General features: G+C 49.5%; 1 protein-coding gene across 5 annotated transcripts in view; it reads left to right on the forward strand.

Annotated features, from left to right (window-relative positions):
- FBXW5 (F-box and WD repeat domain containing 5) overlaps nt 1-25,216 on the forward strand; it is a 249,011-nt gene that overhangs the window by 66,180 nt on the left and 157,615 nt on the right. For 3 of the 5 annotated variants that reach the window (XM_030206922.1, XM_030206925.1, XM_030206926.1), the window contains exon 1: nt 3,364-3,434. The exons of 1 other annotated variant lie outside the window; for it this stretch is intronic. The gene's annotated coding sequence lies outside the window, so the exon portion shown is untranslated. Of the gene's footprint in view, nt 1-2,729; nt 2,784-3,363; nt 3,435-25,216 lie in introns of those variants that run through there. One more of the 5 variants, XM_030206923.1, reaches the window with a different exon arrangement.

Consider the following 25,216-nt stretch of genomic DNA (forward strand, 5'->3'; position numbering starts at 1 on the left):
ATGAATTGAAACATTGAAAACTCTTGGGCTTTGAGACCGAGGCACAGGAGTTTTCAACATGTTTGCGGCACTGGCAGAAGCAAGAGGAACTGCTGGGAGGCTCCTAGACAGTGCAAGTTTACTTAAGGGAGGAACAACAGGAAGCAAAAGAAGTGGAGGGAGCAGGAAGATACAGGAAGTGGGGAAGGGGTGAGAGGCTGAGAACAGGATGCTTTATAAATTATGAATTAAAGTGGCTGAAGTGGAGGACTGGACTAAGTGGAACAGAGGATGCTGGTGGAAAGGGTAACTAGGGAGATAAAACATTATGGATGTAATGGAAAATATTACCCCACACTTCTAAAACAGGGAACTGGGCCTTTCTTTACCAATCTGAAGTCTTCTCCAGCTCAGTCTCTGCTCAGGGTGGGGAGTTACAAAAAAGAAACTGACCAAGTTTAGATGGGCTGACTCCAATTCAAAGGAACATGTAATAAATGTGAAATTATATTTATAATGGATAGTCAGTTAAGGTGTTACAAAATTCTCAGCATTATGACAACAGTGTAAGAATGGATTAAACACTGAAATTATGGTGCAAATGATGTAATTTATTAAACTAATTAAAACCAGTCACAGGATTTGAATGGTTCATTAAATGTGACATTAAATGGTTTTGACGGTAGTTTGAAAGAAGACCAAGAACTAAATCTTATATATGATGCTTAAAAAATCAGCACCAAAACAAAATACACCTAGGCTTATTCTATAAAGTACGCCTAAATTTAGTTGCACGGATGGATGCTCAGTATTGTATAAACTTTAGGCTTATTCTGTAAAGAACACCTAAATTTAGGCGTACTTTACAGAATAAGGGTAAAGTTTATATAATACACTGAGAGGGGCATAATCGAACGCCCAACTTTTCCTGAGGACGTCCTTGCAGGACGTCCCGCGAAGGGGCAGGGAAACCAGTATTATCGAAACAAGATGGGTGGCGATCTTTCATTTCATTAATACAGATGAGGACGCACAAATCTCAACATTTAGGTCGACCTTAGAGATGGTCGTCCCTAGAGATGGTCATCTCCGATTTTCGGCAATAATGGAAACCGAGGATGCCCATCTCAGAAACGACCAAATCCAAGTCATTTGGTCATGCGAGGAGCCAGTATTCGTAGTGCACTGGCCCCCCTCACATGCCAGGACACCAACCGGGCACCCTAGGGGGCACTGCAGTGGATTTCAGAAAAAGCTCCCAGGTGCATAGCTCCCTTACCTTGTGTGCTGAGCCCCCCAAAACCCACTCCCCACAACTGTACACCACTACCATAGCCCTTAGGGATGAAGGGGGCACGTAGATGTGGCTACAGTGGGTTTGTGGTGGGTTTTGGAGGGTTCACATTTACCACCACAAGTATAACAGGTAGGGGGGGATGGGCCTGGGTCCGCCTGCCTGAAGTGCACTGCAGTACCCACTAAAACTGCTCCAGGGACCTGCATACTGCTGTCATGGAGCTGGGTATGATATTTGAGGCTGGCATAGAGGCTGGAAAAAATATTAATTTTTTTTAGGGTGGGAGGGGGTTAGTGACCACTGGGGGAGTAAGGTGAGGTCATCCCCGATTCCCTCCGGTGGTCATCTGGTCATTTAGAGCACATTTTTGTGGCTTGGTCATAAAAAAAAAGGACCAAGTAAAGTCATCCAAGTGTTTTTCAGGGACGCCCTTTTTTTTTCCATTATCGACCGAGGATGCCCCAGTCCCGCCTTCGCTATACTTCTGACATGCCCCCATGAACTTTGGTCATCTCCACGACGGAAAGCAGTTGAGGACGCCCAAAATCGGCTTTCGATTATGCCGATTTGGGCGACCCTGGGAGAAGGGCGCCCATCTCCTGATTTGTGTCAAAAAATGGGCACCCTTCACTTTCGAAAATAAGCCTGTGCGCATCCATCCACGAAACTAAATTTAGTCGGGGTAGTTACGCCAAGTAAAACTTGGTGTGAATGCTAATGCGTAAATTATGCACGGACCAGGTGTATTCTATAACCACGCACATTGATTTGAGAAACATCCACAACCCGCCTATTCCATGCCCAAGGCCACACCCCCTTTTTAACTATGCAACTTAGAATTTACGCACATCCCATTGCAGAATATGCTTACAGTTCTGCGTGTAAATTCTAATTAATGCCAATTAGTGTCAATAATTGCTTAAGTGGCAATTATTGGCACTGATTGTCTTGTTAACTAAGTTGCCTGTGCAAATCCAGAATATAACTGGACTTATGTGCTCAACTTAAGTCACGCAATATCGAATCCCGGGGCAAGTGACTCAAGTGCAGCCTTTTCCCAGTTATCTAATATCTTGGTGACACCAGGATACAAATCTTTAACAATTTTCTTGTCACCCTGCTTAAACATACTTCTAAAATGCATGAACACCTCTGGTTTATACCTAAGGATCTCCCTAAGATATTTTGCTCATTTGTACAAGTCATGTTTGTATTTTGGGGATCCAGATATTGGAGGGCATGATCACCATAACAAAAAATATTTACCAAAACGATGCCCGCTTTTTAAAAACCTTATTTGCACATTTTAAGGACAAACACTTGATTTCTAATGGCAAGGATAATAAGTCTCAGTGGGTGGATTTGAACGAAACAAGTCTATAATTAATTGTCTCTCTTTTTTTGCTGCTGTTGCCAGTATGTTCAGACATCTGCTGCTATGTTGGGTAGTGAATGAAGAAATGGAATCAGGTTACAGAGTGCAGTGAACCATGAAAGACCTTTTAAGGTACTGTATAGCGATCTAACATGAAGCTGAGACTGCTACCGCCAGAGTTTTTTTAAGTTCATAGGTAAAAGAATAGGGGAACTGCCCTTTCTGCGTACGCAGTGTCATGAAGTAAAAACATGATACAAGAATACTCAATTAAAAAAAAAAAACACGTCAGTTTCATTTATTTATCTGACATGGGTTGGAATTTGCAAACAACGGGAGATAGGTGGTACATGTGACGATCCTAATAATTATTTGTTAGTACGGCAACCATCGTATCAATTGGCATGCGGTGAAGAAAAGATCCAAGTGTACTACAAAACCGAAAGACAAAACCCAACCTCAAACGCGCACAAATTATGCTGCTCTTTGAACGTTAGGGTTCCCGTGCGATGTAACCCAAGATTCAGGTTTTGCAGAAAAAAAGAGGTGACTCTATAGCCGCTTTACTGATATGTCACTGGTTGGCTGCACCTCTGCTTCCTCCCGGCCTCCAGCCGGCAAGAGGGGCTAGCGCGCAACATTATCAGCTGCTTCAGCTGCCGCCGCCTCCTCTTCTGGTGGTTTGTTCCAGACGTTGGACGTGGCCTGTTGGTCTCGCGACACTTCGAGCTCTGCGCTTTTCTGATGTAAGAAGGAAGCCGACGGAGAAGAGAACAGCAACAAGTAGGGTCTGGGTAGTAATGGGGTAAAGGAAAAGGGAAGGTGGTGCTGATGTGCCGAAAAGAGGGGGTTATTATTTTGATGTGGAGAGGTGGGGCAAGAAGGGAAGATGGTGCTGGTGGGAGGGGGGGGGGAGATAGGAGAGAAGACGGGGCTGATATGGGGAAGTGGTGGGGGGAGGGGAGGAGAGGGTGCTGATGCGAGGAGGTATTGTTGGGGAAGAAAGGAAAGGTGTTGATGCTTGGTGGGGTAAAGGTTGGAGAGGACAGGTGATGATGGTATGTCACCAGAAAGATGATGTTAAAAAGATAGGAAATCCCAGCAAACAATTCTATGTAGCACTGTCTTGCCAACGGTATGATCAGTATAAAGAAGGGAAACTGCTTATCGCCTGATAGTTTCATTCTCTTCTGATCATAGCCTTCTGCTTAGGACAATTCTTGTACAGATGTGCTGGGTATCACGCCTCCTTCTTGATAGAAAAATAGAAAAAACATAGAAAATGAAGGCAAATAAAAACTATGTGGCCAGTCTAGACTGATTATGGAGATAGTGAAGTAGGGATGAATTATTATGTTGATTATTATTATAGTGAAAGGTATGAGCTAAGTATAAATGTAAAAATGTATCAGTCTACAGTGCAGGCATTTTCTTGAAAAGTATTTAGGGTCTCATTTACTGAGCCTCCCCCCCCCCCCCCCCCCCCCCCATAGCAAGAGCATGGAAGAAAAGATCTTGTAAATAGAACCCTTAATGCATTATTTTCGTTTAATTCTGTCATTCAATTTTATTATTTCTTATGGGGTTTTTTGTAAACTAGAATGTAAAATAGTACGTATATAAGCACAATGCACTTCTTAACTGCCAAGCATTTGACCAGTCTTCTCATTTTGTCTACGCCTTGCAGTATATCTACTTTGTTGCAGATATTTGTATCATTTGCAAAAGGCCAAATTTTTCCTTCTGACCCCTTGGCAATATCACTCATAAAGATGCTGAATTGGATTGGTCACAGGGCTGAACCCTGAGACACTTCATTACTCCCCTTTATTTGCTCTGAATGATTTCCGTTTGTCACTACCCACTGTAACATGTCACCAGTTTCTTATCCAGCTGAATACCTAGTGAGCCACCCCTAGGCCGCTCAGTTTGTTCTGTGGAGAACCCTATCAAAGGCTTTTTTGAAATCCAAGTAGACCACATCCAGCACATAACCTCAATCTAGTTCACTAGTAACCAAATTAAAGAAATCAGTCTGTGTTAAAATCATATTTTATCAGATCTTATAGCTCACTGGATTTGAGATAGTTTCTTATCCTTTCCTTCAGCAATATCTCCATCACTTTCCCACCTCCAGGTTGCCCTGTTACCACTAACACAGAAGTGGGCAACCCAGTCGGCTTTTCAAGATTTCCACAATGAATATGCATGAGATTGATTTGCATGTATTGCTTCCATTATATGCGAATAGATCTCTTGCATAATACATAAGTATAGCCATACTGGGAAAGATCAAAGGTCCATCAAGCCGAGCATCCTGTATCCAACAGTGGCCAATCCAGGTCACAAATACCTGGCAAGATCCCAAAAAAGTACAAAACATTTTATACTGCTTATCCTAGAAATAGTGGATTTTCCCCAAGTCCATTTAATAATGGTCTATGGACTTTTCCTTTAGGAAGCCGTCCAAACATTTTTAAAACTCCGCTAAGCTAACCGCCTTTCCCACATTTTCTGGCAACGAATTCCAGAGTTTAATTACACGTTGAGTGAAGAAACATTTTCTCAGATTCATTTTAAATTTACTACTTCCATATCATCAAGCTGATCAATCCATAGACTGGTGGGTTGTGTCCATCTACCAGCAGGTGGAGATAGAGAGCAAACTTTTGCCTCCCTATATGTGGTCATGTGCTGCCGGAAACTCCTCAGTATGTTCTCTATCTCAGCAGGTGGTGGTCACACACAGCAGCAGCTCTGGCTAGGCCTCCAAGCCTAATCCTTAGGTTTTGTTGAGGCCTGGGGTTGAGGGCTCTTTTGAGCAAGTGCAAACCTGGTGGTGCCAGGTCCCTCCTTTTCTCCCCCCTCCCGCTGGCTCCGTTTAAAAAAAAAAAAAAAAAAATTTTAAACGTCTTTAAAGGCGTTTATTTTGACGTTTATTTAAACGTTCATTGCAGCTACTCACTGGGACACCAGTTCGTTACAGCTCGGAGCGGCAAACAGGTAATTTTACCTTTTTCTAGCGGGCAGGGGGTTCCCCGATTCTTCTCCTCGTGGCATATGGCGTCGGAGGGCGAGGGCGCAAAGGGTCGCTCCCCGGATCGCTGGAGCGCTTCTAGAGGGGATGCGGGGGTTTTACAGCCTGATTCGCCCTTGATGGGTGACAGTTTAGTGACCGATGAATGTCCCGGTCCTTCCTCCGGCGTGGCGGTTTTTCCCGCCATAAACGCCCATCCCCCGCTCCTCGCCTCCGCCATCTTGGCCGGCCACGCGGCTCGGACGGCTTCTTCGGGGGCCGCCCTTGAGGTTGGAGACATTAATGCCATGAACGCCCTTAATTTGGGCGACGGCACAAAACCGGCTAATGTTAAGAGCCGTTCTTCCCGCGCGGCTCCTTCGCGGAGTTTCGCGCCGGACGCCATTTTGGATGCGCAGCATGTCTCTCCCCCGCTATTTCGAGCGCCGGTTGAGAGTGCGTCTAGGGCTGTTGCCCAGGCTGCGGAAGTGCACAGTCTGGGGGGTTTCTCCCCCGAGTTTATTTTGCTGCTGCATCAGGCCTTCCTCATGCACAACGCTGCCCCTGCTCCCTCGTCTGGTAAAGAGGTTGAGGTTCCCAGAGGCAAACGCCCTCGGGTTGATTCCCAGGCCTTGGAGGAATTTGTCTCCTCCGATGTAGATGAGGGCAGCGTGTCTGAGGTCTCCCAACGGTCCTTTGCGGATTCCTTGGAGGAGACAGATCCCCGCTCGGTTGGAGCGGATGACCCCTCTGCAGCGCGGCTTTTTAGCCCAGAGGATTTGCCCAACCTGTTGTTACAGGCCATGGACACTTTGAAGATTTCCTCTCCGGAGGACGTCTCTCCCTCAGCCCCTGTTGGCTCTGCCATTATGCTGGGGACGAAGCGCCCGCCTAGAACCTTCCACGTGCATGATGCCATGCACACCTTAATTTCGGCTCAATGGGATGCCCCAGAAGCGAGCCTTAAAGTGGCTAGGGCTATGTCCCGCCTCTATCCTTTGGCTGTGAGTGAGCGTGAGGCCTATCTGTGGCCTACCGTGGATTCTTTAATCACTGCGGTGACTAAGAAAACGGCGTTGCCGGTGGAAGGTGGCACGGCCCTAAAGGACGCCCAAGACAGAAGATTGGAGGCGGCCTTAAGGTCGTCCTTTGAGGCGGCTGCTTTAAGTTTGCAGGCCTCAGTTTGCGGCTCCTATGTGGCCAGGGCGTGCCTGACTATGGTGCAGCGGGCTTCCCCCTCGGATCATTCCTTGAGGGCTGATTGGCCGGCCCTGGAATCGGGCTTAGCCTATTTGGCAGACTTGCTGTATGATGTCTTGAGAGCCTCAGCTAAAGGCATGGCTCAGACAGTCTCTGCGCGGCGGTGGCTTTGGCTGAAACATTGGTCTGCTGACCACGCCTCTAAATCCCGCCTGGCTAGATTGCCTTTTAAAGGCAAGCTGCTCTTTGGGGTCGAGCTGGACAAAATCGTGACCGATCTCGGCACGTCTAAAGGCAAGAAGTTACCAGAGGTCAGGGCTCGGGCTAGTGCTCGTCCCGGTACCTCCAGAGGACGGTTTCAGGAAGCCCGTCGGTACCGCCCGGGCAGGTCGGGTTCTTCTGCCCCCTCTTCCTTTAAGAGGAATTTCTCCCCCAAGCAGCATTCCTTTCGCAGAGACCGCCGTCCCGGAGGTGCTCCCTCCGGTCCTCCCCCAGGGTCTCGTACCCAATGACGGGATCTTGGTCCACGCCCCAGTGCAGATTGGAGGACGGCTGTCCTCGTTTCTGGGCGAGTGGACCACAATAACTTCAGACGCTTGGGTGCTGGAAGTCATCAGAGACGGCTACAAGCTAGAGTTCTGCCGACCCTTAAGAGACGGGTTTGTACTCTCTCCCTGCAAGTCTCCGGTCAAAGCTGTGGCAGTGCAGCAGACTTTGGACAATCTGATCCGCCTGGGTGCGGTCGTTCCGGTGCCAGAAAGTCAGCTTGGCAAGGGGCGTTACTCCATTTACTTTGTGGTACCAAAGAAAGGAGGTTCTGTCCGGCCTATCCTCGACCTCAAAGGGGTCAATCGGGCCTTGAAAGTGCGGCACTTTCGCATGGAGACTCTCCGCTCTGTTATAGCGGCAGTGAAGGCAGGGGAGTACCTGGCATCCTTGGACATCAAGGAAGCATACTTGCATATTCCCATCTGGCCTCCTCATCAACGCTTTCTGCGTTTTGCAGTCCTGGGTCGACACTTCCAGTTCAGAGCCCTCCCTTTCGGGTTGGCTACTGCTCCGCGGACCTTTTCCAAAGTAATGGTGGTCATAGCGGCCTTCCTGCGAAAGGAAGGAGTACAAGTCCATCCTTATCTGGACGACTGGTTGATCCGAGCCCCCTCTTATGCAGAGTGCGGCAAAGCTGTGGCCCGGGTAGTTGCTCTTTTGAGCTCCCTGGGATGGATCATCAACTGGGAGAAGAGCCAGCTGCGCCCGACTCAGTCCCTGGAGTATCTGGGAGTTCGATTCGACACCCAAGTGGGCAGAGTGTTCCTGCCAGACAATCGGATTGTCAAACTTCAGGCTCAGGTGGACCAGTTCCTAGTAGCCTCTCCTCTTCGGGCTTGGGACTATGTGCAGCTGTTGGGCTCTATGACGGCCACGATGGAAGTAGTGCCCTGGGCCAGGGCTCATATGAGACCACTTCAACACTCTCTGCTGCAGCGCTGGACTCCGATGTCGGAGGATTATGCTGTGCGCCTTCCCTTGGACCCAGCAGTGCGCAAGGCGCTGAGCTGGTGGATGCAGACAGACAAGTTGTCTGCGGGAATGCCTCTGGTGACCCCAGAGTGGATTGTCGTCACGACGGACGCCTCTTTGTCGGGCTGGGGAGCCCACTGTTTGGGAAGGACAGCGCAGGGGCTCTGGTCTCCTGCAGAGGCAAAGTGGTCTATCAACCTCCTGGAACTCAGAGCCATTCGGTTGGCGCTTTTGGAGTTCATCCCGGTACTGGTGTTGAAGCCTGTACGGGTCCTGTCGGACAATGCCACGGCTGTGGCCTATGTCAACCGCCAGGGAGGTACCAAGAGCGCCCCTCTAGCCAAGGAGGCTATGAGTCTATGCCAGTGGGCAGAAGCGAACCTGGAACAGCTGTCAGCGGCCCACATTGCCGGAGTCATGAATGTCAAGGCGGACTTTCTCAGTCGCCATACCTTGGAGCCCGGAGAGTGGCAGCTATCTGCTCAGGCGTTCTTGGACATCACGAAGCGCTGGGACCAGCCGAGCCTAGATCTGATGGCGTCATCGGCCAATTGCCAAGTGCCGCGCTTTTTCAGCAGAGGACGGGACCCTCGATCCCTGGAAGTAGATGCTCTTCTCCAACAGTGGCCGACACAAGAGCTTCTCTATGTGTTCCCGCCCTGGCCCATGTTGGGCAGGGTGCTAGACCGGGTGGCAAAGCATCCCGGCAGGGTAATCCTGGTGGGTCCGGATTGGCCCAGACGTCCCTGGTATGCGGACTTGATCAGGCTCTCAGTCGACGATCCTCTGCGGCTGCCAGTGGAGCAGGGCCTGTTACATCAGGGTCCCGTGGTGATGGAGGATCCCTCCCCCTTTGGTCTTACGGCCTGGCTATTGAGCGGCAGCGTCTGAGGAAGAAGGGCTTCTCAGACAAGGTCATCGCCACTATGCTGAGAGCGAGGAAGCGCTCTACTTCTACTGCTTACGCCAGGGTTTGGCGTATCTTTGCAGCGTGGTGTGAAGCAGGCTCACTTTCTCCTTTCACTGCTCCAATTTCTTCAGTGTTGGCGTTCCTGCAAGAAGGTCTGGACAAAGGCCTGTCGCTCAGTTCCCTTAAAGTCCAGGTAGCGGCTCTGGCTTGCTTCAGGGGCCGCCTGAAGGGTGCTTCCCTGGCTCCGCAGCCAGATGTGGTGCGCTTTCTCAAGGGAGTTAATCACCTGCGCCCTCCTCTGCACTCAGTGGTGCCTGCGTGGAATCTCAACCTGGTGCTAAGAGCATTGCAGAAGCCGCCGTTTGAACCCTTGTCAAGGGCATCTCTGAAAGACCTGACGTTGAAAGCAGTCTTTTTGGTGGCTATCACTTCAGCCAGAAGAGTTTCCGAGCTCCAGGCGCTCTCATGTCGAGAGCCTTTTCTGCAGTTCACTGAGGGAGGAGTGACTATTCGCACAGTGCCTTCCTTTCTGCCCAAGATTGTTTCTCGCTTCCATGTGAATCAGCAGCTCTGTCTCCCTTCCTTTCGTAGGGAGGACTACCCAGAGGAGTACTCTGCTCTTAAATATCTGGATGTGAGACGAGTCATCATCAGATACTTGGAAGTGACCAATGATTTCCGGAAATCGGATCATCTGTTTGTCCTGTATGCAGGTCCTCGTAGGGGTCTGCAGGCTGCTAAACCTACAGTGGCAAGATGGGTCAAGGAAGCCATTGCAGCGGCTTATGTGGCCGCGGGGAAGGTGCCGCCTATCCAGCTGAAGGCTCACTCCACAAGAGCTCAGGCGGCCTCGATGGCAGAGGCCGGTTCCGTCTCCTTGGAAGAGATATGCAAGGCGGCAACTTGGGCTTCGGCCCATACATTCTCCAAGCATTACCGCTTGACTGTGGCTGCTCGGGCGGAGGCCCGGTTTGGAGCTTCAGTGTTGCGGTCAGGGATTTCTATGTCCCGCCCTGGGTGAGTACTGCTTCGGTACATCCCACCAGTCTATGGATTGATCAGCTTGATGATATGGAAGGTAAAATTATGTATAATCATACCTGATAATTTTCTTTCCATTAATCATAGCTGATCAATCCATAGCCCCTCCCAGATATCTGTACTGTTTTTATTCTGGTTGCATTTCAGGTTCAAGTTCAGTCTTCAGTTACTTCAGAAAGACTTCGTGTTCAAGTTTTTTCACTTGGATTCTTCAAGAGTTAAGACGAGTTTGTGTTACAGTGAGCTGCTGCATTCCTCTCCCCTCCGTTTTACGGGGCTGGATTGAGACTTAAAATTCTGCCGGCACTCCCTCCCGCTTCGTGCGGCTGTAGGGCAGTTTTGTACCCCTCCCGCTTCGGCGGTGTTAGGGTCAGTCAGCTCCTCCCGCGGTTGCGCTTGCAGGATAAGCCAGATCCCCCGCATCGGCGGGTGTGGTGTCCCTCCCCCGCTCCGCGGGGATGAGCTGGACGGATTCCCCTCCCCCACTTGTGTGGGGATGAGCTGGGTTAATTCCCCTCCCCCGTTTCGGCGGTGGTGAGCTGGGCAGAGTGTCCCTTCGTGGGTGTAATTCTCTAAGTGCTGAGTCCTGCGGATGGAGCTTTGATATCGACATACTGAGGAGTTTCCGGCAGCACATGACCACATATAGGGAGGCAAAAGTTTGCTCTCTATCTCCACCTGCTGGTAGATGGACACAACCCACCAGTCTATGGATTGATCAGCTATGATTAATGGAAAGAAAATTATCAGGTATGATTATACATAATTTTACCATTGTAGCTTCATCGCATGCCCCTAGTTCTAGTATTTTTGGAAAGCGTAAACAGACGCTTCACATCTAGCCGTTCAACTCCACTCATTATTTTATAGATCTCTATCATATCTCCCCTCAGCCGCCTTTTCTCCAAGCTGAAGAGCCCTAGCCGCTTTAGCCTTTCCTCATAGGGAAGTTATCCCATCCCGTTTATCATTTTCGTCGCCCTTCTCTGCACCTTTTTAATTCCACTATGTCTTTTTTGAGAAACGGCGACCGGAATTGAACACAATATTCGAGGTGCGGTTGCACCACAGTGCGATACAAAGGCATTATAACATCCTCATTTTTGTTTTCCATTCCTTTCCTAAAAATACCTAATATTCTATTTGCTTTCTTAGCCGAGGCATCACACAGCAGAAGGTTTCAACGTATCATCAATAACGACACCTAGATCCCTTTCTTGGTCTGTGACTCCTAATGTGGAACCTTGCATGACGTAGCTATAATTCGGGTTCCTCTTTCCCACATGCATCACTTTGCACTTTTTCACATTAATCGTCATCTGCCATTTAGACGCCCAGTCTCCCAGTCTCGTTAGGTCCTCTTGTAATTTTCACAATCCTCCCGCGATTAAACGACTTTGAATAACTTTGTGTCATCATCAAATTTAATTACCTCACTAGTTACTCCCATCTCTAGGTCATTTATAAATATGTTAAAAAGCAGCGGTCCCAGCACAGAACCCTACTAACTACCCTTCTCCATTGAGAATACTGACCATTTAACCCTACTCTCTGTTTTCTATCTTTTAACCAGTTTTTAATCCACAATAGAACACTACCTCCTATCCCATGACTCTCCAATTTCCTCTGGAGTCTTTTATGAGGTACTTTGTCAAACTCCTTCTGAAAACCCAGATACACAATATCAACCAGCTTACCTTTATCCACATGTTTGTTCACCCCTTCAAAGAAATGTAGTAGATTGGTGAGGGGCCCTGCGCGTGAAACGAGTAGCATTTCAGAAAATGCTACCCTAGAGGATCTGGATTTGAGCTTTCTACCTAAGAGCCTAAATTTGGCTTCCAGAACCTCTCTCCCACATTTTCCTGTGTCATTGGTAGCCACATGTACCAAGACAGCAGGCTCCTCCCCAGCACTATCTAAAATCCTATCTAGGGGACGCATGAGGTCTGCCACCTTCGCACCGGGCAGGCAAGTCACCAGGTGATCCTCATGTCCACCAGCCACCCAGCTATCTATATGCCTAATGATCAAATCACCAACTACAACTGCTGTCCTAACCTTTCCCTCTCGGTCAGCACTTGGAGACATATCCTTGGTGCGAGAGGATAGTACATCCCCTGGTGGGCAGGTCCTGGCTACAGGAGTACTTCCTACTTCACCAGGGTGATGTTCTCCTTCTAGGAGATCTCCCTCCTCCAAAGTAGCACAGGGGCTACCAGACTGGAGGTGGAACTTCTCTACAACATCCCTGTAGGTCTTCTCTATGTACTTCTCTGTCTCCCTCAGCTCCACCAAGTCTGCTACTCTAGCCTCAAGAGAACGGACACGTTCTCTGAGAGCTAGGAGCTCTTTGCATCGGACACACACATATGACATCTCACCAACTGGGAGATAATCATACATGTGACACTCAATGCAAAAGACTGGCTAGCACCCCTCTTGCTGCTGGACTGCTGACTCCATCTTAGTGTTTTTGAGTTTTTCAATAATTTAAAACTTGCTACAGTATTAAGGGTATTAGCCTAATATAAAAGTGTCTTTTACTTTATATAGTATATTGTATGATTTATTTAGTGTTTCCTTCTTAGATGGTAATGAAATGTATTTACTACTACTACTATAAATCAAAACTCTGTAAGAGCACTCCTTGCTTGTTACCCTAATTACAATAACTGACTATAAATGAAGAGTTGTCCTAGGGGAGGGTGGGTGGGAAGACTAAACTAGATCCTGCAGTGCCTGCTAGAGTCTATCTGTTAATGCTGTGGTACAAAATTTTTAAAACTAAAGGGAAAAGACTATGGAGATTAGTTGCTATCTATCCTTTCCTTGTCATCAGCACCATATGAACCAGGAACTGGTAGGTTTGCTCCTGTTCCTTAAATTGGTTCAGTTGTGCTTGTTACTCTTCAAAAGGGTTTGTACACTATGGCAACTAGTTAATGGTGCTTGCTTTTCTCTCTCTCTCTCTTTCTCTCTTTTAATACTAAACTAGGTCCTGCTTAATTTTCCCTCTCTCTTTTTATTCCCCTTAATACTAAACTAGATCCTGCAGTGCCTGCTAGATTCTGTTAATGCTGTGGTACAAAGTTTTTAATACTAAGTGGAAAAGACTATGGAGATTAGTTGATAAAATATAAAAAAAAAATAAAAATATAAAAAGCAAATTTTATTTTTATTGAAATTTTTATGATACCACTCAACTTAACTGTAAAGAAAAGTATGCATTCTTACAAAGCTAGTACACTTGGAGGCATATTTTCAAAGCACTTAGCCCTTGGAGGCATATTTTCAAAGCACTTAACCTTCCAAAGTTCCATAGGTTTCTATGGAACTTTTGAAGGCTAAGTGCTTTGAAAATATGCTTCTGAGTTAACTAACTAATTCCCCCCCCCCCCCCCCACCTCCCATGGACATCATGGTGAGGCTGAAAGCTGTGTTTTCGACTGTTCATAGGGTTGCCAAGTCTTTTGAAAAGTTCCTAAGTGGCCTCTTCTCATTGCAGTAAGTTTCTACATTTGGTATAGATAGGCCACTTTTCGCAGTATAAGTTGCCTTGATGGTAAAGTCGGCTGTTTCCAAGCCCTTGCCAGTGACAGCTTTGCAGCAGCAAAAAAATTGGATTGCCAGTCTGTGATGAGAGACACCTCTGATGGCTTAAAATGCAATAGGCAATATTCTGCTTTACATGGATAATTTTGTTGCAGTGCTTGTTGAACCATTTCGATCACCTGCTTCCAGTAAGTCTGGGCCAGGGAGCATTCCCACCATATATGTACAAATGTGCCTCGAGAGCCACACGCCAACATTTTGCAGATACCCCAGGAAACATCTGTTGCAGTCTATCAGGGGTATAATACCACCAATATAGTATCTTAAAACCATTTTCTGCCACATTTTGTGCCAGAGATGGTTTAAGCAAAAATCTATATCCCCTTGACCATGTTCCCCTTGGATATGTACACTGCAGTGCCTTCTCCCATCGTTCAATATGGTGTGATCGGGGGTTATTATAGAACAATAGTGCTAAATATAGCCGAGGTACGCTTCCTTTGGCCCCCCCCCCCCCAATCTGTAAGGCCTTCTCTAATGTTTCCGTTAAATCCAATTCTTCCCGTGCCTGCCTATGTATATAATTCCTTAAACAGCTATAATACAGAAGATCACTTCCCCTCAACCCATATTCCTCTTGGAGTTCTTCAAAGTTAAGGAACTTCCCATTAACCCTCACCTGACCTAGGTTGTATAGACCAGCCTTAGCCCACCTCTCATATACCGGTTCTGAGGACCCCCTTTGAAAACCCGGGGCCCTCTGGATGGCTGTTTGCAAGTAATATGTTCTCTCCGGAAAAAACTGTTTCCTTATATGATACCATGTTGAGAGCAAGTGGCCCACTCCCAAAGGTATTCTCCTAATTATGGCCTGTAGCTCATTCCCCGGTAGCCACATAACATCTCCCAAAGATCTAGACCCCACCCAAGCTCGCTCCCAGTGCAACCATTTCTTAGTGGTAAAAGGGGTCCAATCCGCTAATACTTTCAGCTGGTCTGCTTGATAGTACAGATAGAAATTGGGGACTCCCATACCTCCTCTATCATGTGTCTGATGCAGCATAGCTCTCCGTACCCTAGGTGGACGTTTCTGCCATATGTAGGCAAACACCTTGCGATGAAACTGAACAAAAAAACTACGTGGAGTAAGTATCGGGAGACCCATAAATAAATATACTGTTTTAGGGAGTAACATCATTTTGACTGCATGAATACGCCCTGTCCACGAGATGGTCAATTCCTTTCACCTATCCAGCTCTGCAAACAGCCCCCTTCTGGGGAAAATTGGCTAAACATTGGCCTTCCACCGTAGGTGTTATATTTATCCCCAGATATTTAATAGATTTAGCAGCCCAGACGAATGGGAAGGCAGCTTTTAACTGAGGTACGTCCTGTGGGGGAACCGTAAGATTGAGAATTTCTGATTTAGTGACCTTGATCTTAAACCTCAGAGTTGCCCATAGTGAGTAATAGAGTCTACGGCCTGTTGTACCGAAAGCTCCGGGCAAGCCAAAGTCAGAAGTACATCATCTGCAAATAACATTATTTTATGTTCCTTACGCCCCTTGACCAGGCCCCTAATTCCAGGGTGCCCCCTAATTCTGTTAGCCAATGGTTGAATAGATAAGGCAAACAGTAAAGGAGATACCGCACAACCCTGTCTGTTTTCCCTATGAAGCAGCAAAGGTTCAGTATGTGTCCCATTTATTTTTAGGGTTGCTAACGGATTTGTATACAGCAATCTAAGCCATCCCATATATCGTCCCTCTATCCCTACATGCTTCAAGACAGAGAACAAAAATGTCCAGTTCACCCTATCGAAGGCTTTTTCAGCATCGATCGAGAATAATAGTTCTGATGTCTTATCATCTCAAGTCTGCTGAATTATATGCATCAGGCTTCTTAATATTATCATGAGTCTGGCGACCTGTTATGAAGCCTGCCTGGTCTTCATGTATCAACTTAGCTAGCACCACCTGAAGCCTGTGTGCTAAAATCTTGGTGAAAATTTTATAATCAGTATTCTCCGAGGACAAGCAGGCTGCTTGTTCTCACTGATGGGTGACGTCCACGGCAGCCCCTCCAATTGGAAACTTCACTAGCAAAGGCCTTTGCTAGTCCTCGCGCGCACATGCGCACCGCGCATTCGCGGCCGTCTTCCGCCCGAACCGGCTCGTGTTCGTCAGTCTTCTTTTGTCCGCGCTCGGTACGGTCGTGTTTGCGCCGTTCGCGCCCCTTAAGTTGACCCTCGCGCGTCTTTTGACTTCTTCGCTCTTTAAAAAAAAAAAAAAAAAAAAAAAAAAGGGATTTCGGAGAAGGGCCTTACGGTCTTTTTCCCTTCCCTGTATTTCTAGTTTTTGGCCCCGATAAGTTTTCTTTCGTTTTCGGGGTAGGCCCCTTTGAGGCCTCGGGTCGAGTTTTTTTCTCCCCCTCTTTTTGGTGCCTTATCGCAATTACGAGTTTTGATTTCGCCGGCGTGATTTTTCCGCCCATGTCATCGAAGTCTCCCAGCAGCTTCAAGAAGTGCACCCAGTGCGCCCGGGTAATCTCGCTCACTGATAGGCACGCGTCGTGTCTTCAGTATCTGGGGGCTGGGCACCGCCCGCAGGCCTGTAGTCTTTGCGCCCTTTTACAGAAAAGGACTCAGGTAGCGAGATTGGCCCAGTGGAACGTTTTGTTCTCGGGCTCTTCGTCGGCACCGGGAGTATCGAGTGCGCCGACGTCGACAGCGTCAAGACCTCTGCCCTCGGCCGCGACTGTATCGATTGCATCGAGGCATCGATCCTCTGCATCGTAGGGGCCGAGACATCGGAAGGCTGCGTCGGCGGTACCGGGACCTCCACTAGTTCTGATGTCGTCGGACGGTGGTGCTTCGTCTGGAGTGCAGGTGAGGGCTGTCCATTCCCCTGCTGGTGGCGGTGAGCCTTCGGGTGGGTCTCCCCCTACCCTGAGGGCTCCTGCGGTACAGCCCCCCTGAGACCGACCTTCTTCGGCCTCGGCCCCGAGGAAGCGACGGCTGGATTCTACGTCCTCCTCGTCAGTACCAGGAAGCTCCGGTGACATGCTTCGTTTGAAAAAGTCAAAGAAGCATCGACACCGGTCTCCTTCCCGCGTCGGTACCGAGAGCTCTGGGTCGCCGAGGGAGTCGGCACCCAGCAGGCATCGGCACCGGGAGGACCGCTCACCCTCTGTTCAGGAGGTGTCGATGCGCTCCACCTTGGACAGCCCAGAACAGCCTCCACGCCCGGAACAGACTCTGACTTCGACTCCTGCATCGGCTTCCATGTCTTTCTCCACAGCCGCCCTGCACGAGAGTCTCCGGGCCGTTCTCCCAGAGATCCTGGGAGAGCTGTTGCGCCCTTCCCTTCCGGTACCGGGGGTGCTTGCGCCACCGGTACCGTCGAGTGAGGCGCCGGCTGGCCCCTTGCCCGGGGTGAGGTCTCCGACATCCGGTACCGACTGCGGTCGCCTCCCAGGAAGGCTACCCGACGACATCGGCGGAGGGAGCTTCGCCGGTGCGGGCGAGGGAGTCTACCTCTCGACGCTCCCACCGTGGTTCCACGGAGTCGAGCCGGGCACGGCTTCAGACACAGGTTCGTGAACTTGTGTCTGATACCGATGGTGAGGCCTCGTGGGAGGAGGAGGAGGACATCGGATATTTCTCTGACAAGGAGTCTGATGGCCTTCCTTCTGATCCCACTCCCTCCCCTGAAAGGCAGCTTTCTCCTCCCGAGAGTCTGTCTTTTGCGGCCTTTGTCCGGGAGATGTCTACGGCCATCCCCTTCCCGGTGGTTGTGGAGGACGAGCCCAGGGCTAAAATGTTTGAGCTCCTGGACTATCCTTCTCCACCTAAGGAAGTGTCCACAGTACCCATGCATCATGTCCTAAAAAAGACATTGCTGGCGAATTGGACCAAGCCTTTAAGTAATCCCCACATTCCCAAGAAGATCGAGTCCCAGTACCGGATCCATGGGGACCCAGAGCTGATGCGCACTCAGTTGCCTCACGACTCTGGAGTTGTGGATTTGGCCCTAAAGAAGGCTAAGAGTTCTAGAGAGCATGCTTTGGCGCCCCCGGGCAAAGACTCTAGAACCTTAGACTCCTTTGGGAGGAAGACCTACCATTCCTCTATGCTCGTGGCCAAAATTCAGTCTTACCAGCTCTACACGAGCATACACATGCGGAACAATGTGCGGCAGTTGGCGGGCTTGGTGGACAAGCTCCCTCCTGAGCAAGCCAAGCCATTTCAGGAGGTGGTCAGGCAGCTGAAGGCATGCAGAAAATTCCTGGCCAGAGGGGTGTATGACACCTTTGATGTTGCGTCCAGGGCCGCTGCTCAAGGTGTGGTGATGCGCAGACTCTCATGGCTGCGTGCCTCCGACCTGGAGAATAGGATCCAGCAGCGGATTGTGGACTCGCCTTGCCGTGCGGATAATATTTTTGGAGAGAAGGTCGAACAGGTGGTAGAGCAGCTCCACCAGCGGGATACCGCTTTCGACAAGTTCTCCCGCCGGCAGCCTTCAGCTTCTACCTCCACAGGTAGATGTTTTTATGGGGGAAGGAAGACTGTTCCCTACTCTTCTGGTAAGCGTAGGTACGGTCCTCCTTCTCGACAGCCTGCGGCCCAGGCTAAGCCCCAGCGCGCTCACTCTCATCAGCAGCGTGCGCCTCAGCAAGGCCCCTCGGCTCCCCAGCAAAAGCAAGGGACGAGCTTTTGACTGGCTCCAGCAGAGCATAGCCGACATCCAAGTGTCAGTGCCGGGCGATCTGCCGGTCGGAGGGAGGTTGAAAGTTTTTCACCAAAGGTGGCCTCTCATAACCTCCGATCAGTGGATTCTTCAAATAGTCCGGCAAGGATACACCCTCAATTTGGCCTCAAAACCTCCAAATTGTCCACCGGGAGCTCAGTCTTACAGCTTCCAGCACAAGCAGGTACTTGCAGAGGAACTCTCCGCCCTTCTCAGCGCCAATGCGGTCGAGCCCGTGCCATCCGGGCAAGAAGGGCTGGGATTCTATTCCAGGTACTTCCTTGTGGAAAAGAAAACAGGGGGGATGCGTCCCATCCTAGACCTAAGGGCCCTGAACAAATATCTGGTCAAGGAAAAGTTCAGGATGCTTTCCCTGGGCACCCTTCTCCCCATGATTCAGGAAAACGATTGGCTATGCTCTCTGGACTTGAAGGACGCCTACACGCACATCCCGATACTGCCAGCTCACAGACAGTATCTGCGATTTCAGCTGGGCACACGTCACTTCCAGTACTGTGTGCTACCCTTTGGACTCGCCTCTGCGCCCAGAGTGTTCACGAAGTGCTTGGCTGTAGTAGCAGCGGCACTTCGCAGGCTGGGGGTGCACGTGTTCCCATATCTCGACGATTGGCTGGTGAAGAACACATCCGAGGCAGGAGCTCTACAGTCCATGCAGATGACTATTCGCCTCCTGGAGCTACTGAGGTTTGTGATAAATTATCCAAAGTCCCATCTTCTCCCAGTACAGAGACTCGAATTCATAGGAGCTCTGCTGGATTCTCGGACGGCTCGCGCCTATCTCCCAGAGGCGAGAGCCAACAACTTGTTGTCCCTCGTCTCGCGGGTGCGAGCGTCCCAGCAGATCACAGCTCGGCAGATGTTGAGATTGCTGGGCCACATGGCCTCCACAGTTCATGTGACTCCCATGGCCCGCCTTCACATGAGATCTGCTCAATGGACCCTAGCTTCCCAGTGGTTTCAGGCTGCTGGGGATCTAGAAGACGTGGTCCACCTGTCCACGAGTTTTCTCAAATCCCTGTATTGGTGGACGATTTGGTCCAATTTGACTCTGGGACGTCCTTTCCAAATTCCTCAGCCACAAAAAGTGCTGACTACGGATGCGTCTCTCCTGGGGTGGGGAGCTCATGTCGATGGGCTTCACACCCAGGGAAGCTGGTCCCTCCAGGAACGCAATCTGCAGATCAATCTTCTGGAGTTGCGAGTGGTCTGGAACGCTCTGAAGGCTTTCAGAGATCGGCTGTCCCACCAAATTATCCAAATTCAGACAGACAACCAGGTTGCCATGTATTACATCAACAAGCAGGGGGGCACTGGATCTCGCCCCCTGTGTCAGGAAGCCGTCAGCATGTGGCTCTGGGCTCGCCGTCACGGCATGGTGCTCCAAGCCACATATCTGGCAGGCGTAAACAACAGTCTGGCCGACAGACTGAGCAGGATTATGCAACCTCACAAGTGGTCGCTCAATTCCCGAGTAGTGCGCCAGATCTTCCAGGTGTGGGGCACCCCCTTGGTAGATCTCTTTGCATTTCGAGCCAACCACAAAGTCCCTCAGTTCTGTTCCAGGCTTCAGGCCCAAGGCAGACTGGCATCGGATGCCTTCCTCCTGGACTGGGGGGAGGGTCTGCTGTATGCTTATCCTCCCATACCTCTGGTGGGGAAGACTTTGTGGAAACTCAAGCAAGACCGAGGCACCATGATTCTGATTGATCCTTTTTGGCCGCGTCAGATCTGGTTCCCTCTTCTTCTGGAGTTGTCCTCCGAAGAACCGTGGAGATTGGAGTGTTTTCCGACCCTCATCACACAGGACGAAGGGGCGCTTCTGCATCCCAACCTCCAGTCCCTGGCTCTCACGGCCTGGATGTTGAGAGCGTAGACTTTGCCTCTTTGGGTCTGTCAGAGGGTGTCTCCCGCATCTTGCTTGCTTCCAGGAAAGATTCCACTAAGAGGAGTTACTTCTTTCTATGGAGGAGGTTTGCCGTCTGGTGTGACAGCAAGGCCTTAGATCCTCGCTCTTGTCCTACACAGACCCTGCTTGAATACCTTCTGCACTTTTCTGAGTCTGGTCTCAAGACCAACTCTGTAATGGTTCACCTTAGTGCAATTAGTGCATACCATTACCGTGTGGAAGGTAAGCCGATCTCAGGACAGCCTTTAGTTGTTCGCTTCATGAGAGGTTTGCTTTTGTCAAAGCCCCCTGTCAAACCTCCTACAGTGTCATGGGATCTCAATGTCGTTCTCACCCAGCTGATGAAACCTCCTTTTGAGCCACTGAACTCCTGCCATCTGAAGTACTTGACTTGGAAGGTCATTTTCTTGGTGGCAGTTACTTCAGCTCATAGAGTCAGTGAGCTTCAGGCCCTGGTAGCCCAGGCCCCTTACACCAAATTTCATCATAACAGAGTAGTCCTCCGCACTCACCCTAAGTTCTTGCCAAAGGTTGTGTCGGAGTTCCATCTGAACCAGTCAGTTGTCTTGCCAACATTCTTTCCCCGTCCTCATTCCTGCCCTGCTGAACGTCAGCTGCACACATTGGACTGCAAGAGAGCATTGGCCTTCTATCTGGAGCGGACACAGCCCAACAGACAGTCCGCCCAATTGTTTGTTTTTTTTGATCCCAACAGGAGGGGAGTGGCTGTGGGGAAACGCACCATATCCAATTGGCTAACAGATTGCATTTCCTTCACTTACGCCCAGGCTGGGCTGGCTCTTGAGGGTCATGTCACGGCTCATAATATTAGAGCCATGGCAGCGTCGGTAGCCCACTTGAAGTCAGCCACTATTGAAGAGATTTGCAAAGCTGTGATGTGGTCATCTGTCCACACATTCACATCTCATTACTGCCTGCAGCAGGATACCCGACGCGACAGTCGGTTCGGGCAGTCAGTGCTTCAGAATCTGTTCGGGGTTTAGGATCCAACTCCACCCCCCTAGGCCCATGTTTGTTCTGTTCCAGGCTACACTCTCAGTTAGTTGGATAAATTGTTAGGTCAATCTCAGTTATGTCCTCGCCGTTGCGAGGCCCAATTGACCATGTTTGTTGTTTTGAGTGAGCCTGGGGGCTAGGGATACCCCATCAGTGAGAACAAGCAGCCTGCTTGTCCTCGGAGAAAGCGAATGCTACATACCTGTAGAAGGTATTCTCCGAGGACAGCAGACTGATTGTTCTCACAAACCCGCCCGCCTCCCCTTTGGAGTTGTGTCTTCCCTTGTCTTTGTCTTGCTACATATGGGACTGACGAACACGAGCCGGTTCGGGCGGGAAGACGGCCGCGCGTGCGCGGTGCGCGCGAGGACTAGCAAAGGCCTTTGCTAGTGAAGTTTCCGATTGGAGGGGCTGCCGTGGACGTCACCCATCAGTGAGAACAATCAGCCTGCTGTCCTCGGAGAATACCTTCTACAGGTATGTAGCATTCGCTTTTAGTAGGGAGATTGGTCTATAGGAACCACATTGTTGAGGATCCTTCCCCGGCTTCAGCAACAAAGTGCCGCCAGTCTCCAAGAGTGCGGCAGTTCCTGTATATTCTCAAAGGCTGAAAACACTCTTGGCAATATAGGGGCCACTTGCTTGGCAAACAATTTATAGAACCTAGTGGGGAAGCCATCTGGGCCTGGGGTCTTATTCTGAGGGAGGTCTTAGATCGCCCATGCAACATCATCTAGTGTGATTGGTGCTGATAACATAGCCGTTTCTCCCACCGATAACTGCAGAATATTGGCTTCCTGAAGATTAGCTTCTATGTTAGACAACATGGGCAGTGCCTCAGGCGTATAAAGCCCTGTATAGTAGTCAGAGAAAGCCTTCTGTATTTGCTGTATCTGAGTGCACTGTATCCCTGAGGCATCTTTGATCATAAAAATGTGATTTTGCTGGGCTTGCTTCTTCAATTTACATGCTAATAACCTACTGGCTTTTTCTCCAAATTCAAAGTGCTCTTGCTGTACCGTTTGAAGCTGAGAAGATATCTCAGCCATTTGAATCTCATTAAGCTTTAATCTAAGCTGATGCAATGTTTCAGCCCTCTGAAAACCAGAGGGATCTGCTTTATGCAGTAACTCCAACTCAGCTATATTGCCTCTAATATCTTGCTCTTGAGCCTCCCGTGTTTTAGTAAGGTGTGCCTGTAGTGCTATCAAGTTTCCCCGAAGAACTGCTTTCAAACCCTCCCACAGTATGGTAGGCTGAATCTCACCCACATCATTAAATTCTAGATACTCCATGATATATTTTTCCACAGTGGGCGCATTCTGGGGGGTCTTGTAATATTGATTCATTCCCAATGTCAAAACCACCGGGGAGTGATCCGACCATGACCGGGATTCAATAGCTGTCACATGCAAATTATATGTACCCTCCTTATCTGACAATATCATGTATATGCCATGGGTGGCTCCTCGAAAAAGCTATAAGCACCCCTTTCGTTTTTTGATTAGTTGTATTAGAGGCAAGTGCTATAGTGTGATACCGCTTATGATTAACTAGTTTTTCATGCTGCAGCTTCAAGTGGGTCTCCTGAATAAACATTACTTCTGCCTTTAACCACACCACTTCTTTAAACATTAGCTTACGTTTCATTGGCGAGTTAAGACCACGGACATTCATAGTTGTCATGATTGTGGCCGTGACCTCTCCCAGATGTACCTTATTTCTGGTGGTCAGCTTCTGTGCTGGCTTCTGTTTCTTCTGTCTGTGTTGCTAGAGCTGACTCTGTGTCTGTGGGCTGTCTGCTCCCAGCATGAATCTAATTGCTTTACTATACTGCAGCTGTGTATGTTACCTTAGCTAGCTGCCTCTGTGTGCTGGTTGCTTCCAGCGTGGCTCTTATTGCTCTGCTATACTGTAGCTGCGGGGGTTAAGCCTGAGTTAGCTCTAGCTCTGTTTCAGTATGCTGCCTGCCTGTGTCTGGTAGTGGTGACATCATCAGGCAGGGCCTTGATAAGGAAGTGGTGTTCTTCCCTTCAGGGCCTTTGCAACGTTTGCTTAGTCGTTTGCTTTAGGTCCAGGTTAGTGGTAGTGCAGTGTGCACTTTTGATCTGTGTTAGCTTCCCTGCTTTTCCCTTGTGGCTCCCCTGCTTTCCCTTTTGGTGCTTTAGAAGCACTACTGTGTTTTGGTGCTTTAGAAGCACTTCTGGGTTTAGTGCTTTAGAAGCACCTATGTGTTTAGTGCTTTGGGAAGCACTGCTGACTTCTGTGTTTAGCTTCCCTGATTTTTCCCTTTTGGCTCCCCTGTCTTCCCTTTTAGTGCTAGGGGCTCTGCTGGTAGTTTGGTGCTTAGGAGCACCGTAGTTAGTTTAGGGTTGTAGAGGTGTTGTGCTTGGTGCTTAGGAGCACCGTGCTAATTTATGTGTTTAGGTTCCCTGCTCTTTCCCTGTGGCTCCCCTGCTTACCCTAGTAGTGTTTAGGAGCACTCCTGTTAGTTTAGGGCTTTGGAAGTCCTTCTGTTTGTGTAGTGCTTAGTAGCACTGCTGTTAGTGTAGCGCTTAGTAGCGCTGCTGTTAGTTTAGTGCTTAGGTCTGTTAGTTTACTGTTAGGAACACTTGGTTTAGGGCTTGGGAGCACTTATGTCAGTTTTGGATTTAGGAGTACTGCTGTTTTCAGCTTGTTCTAGTCATGGTCCCTGTGTCATCCGGTATCCGGTAAGTCAGGGGCTCAACCCTTGGGGGGTAGTGGCTAAGTGCAGGTGAAGCTGTACGGACCAGTCCAGTGTGTTCCAGTCCGGTGTGTTCCAGTCCAGTGTTCCAGTCCTGTGTCCTCCAGTCCGGGGGATTCCAGTCCGTGTGTTCCGGCTCGCTGGGCAGTGCCTGCAGTCCCTGCCAGTGCCGGTGTGCTTGCACAGCGTTGGTTGGTGGGTTTTGCCTGCTGCTGTCGCTCCTCATCAGTAGCCCAAGGGCTCACATTTGCTCCAGAGCCTGGCCCCGCGGGCTCTGAACCTGAAACAGTGCCGGTGTGCTTGCCCAGCGTTGGTTGGTGGGTTTTGCCTGCTGCTGTCGCTCCTTGTCAGCAGCCCAAGGGCTCACGTTTGCTCCAGAGCCCAGCCCCATGGGCTCTGAACCTGAAAACCTGACAATAGTAACACACTTAAGCATATTCACTGGTCCCCCTTTGATCAGCTATCCTAGTCAGCCACCACCAGATGCCATATTGTCTCCCCCTTCCACCCCCTTCCCCAGCCCTTCCCCCATACTAGCCGTAGCATGCCATTTTACCCAGTCGTGACATGGCTACTAGAGAAGGAAGTGAGTCCCCGAACCATCTGCCAAGTCATTATCAATCGTCCTCCGTATTTGCCAGCGTTCCACGCTTATCCAAAATCCACTCCGCTCATATAGAGTGGAGGAGTGGCCTAGTGGTTAGGGTGGTGGACTTTGGTCCTGGGGAACTGAGGAACTGAGTTCGATTCCCACTTCAGGCACAGGCAGCTCCTTGTGACTCTGGGCAAGTCACTTAACCCTCCATTGCCCCATGTAAGCCGCATTGAGCCTGCCCTGAGTGGGAAGGCTTGTCTTCCCGAGAGCCGCCTCCTTTTGGCCTGTCTTGCTTCTTATTACCAGGCCG

The sequence above is a fragment of the Microcaecilia unicolor genome, chromosome 6 (assembly GCF_901765095.1).
Source record: "Microcaecilia unicolor chromosome 6, aMicUni1.1, whole genome shotgun sequence".
In the NCBI taxonomy this organism is placed as follows: domain Eukaryota; kingdom Metazoa; phylum Chordata; class Amphibia; order Gymnophiona; family Siphonopidae; genus Microcaecilia; species Microcaecilia unicolor.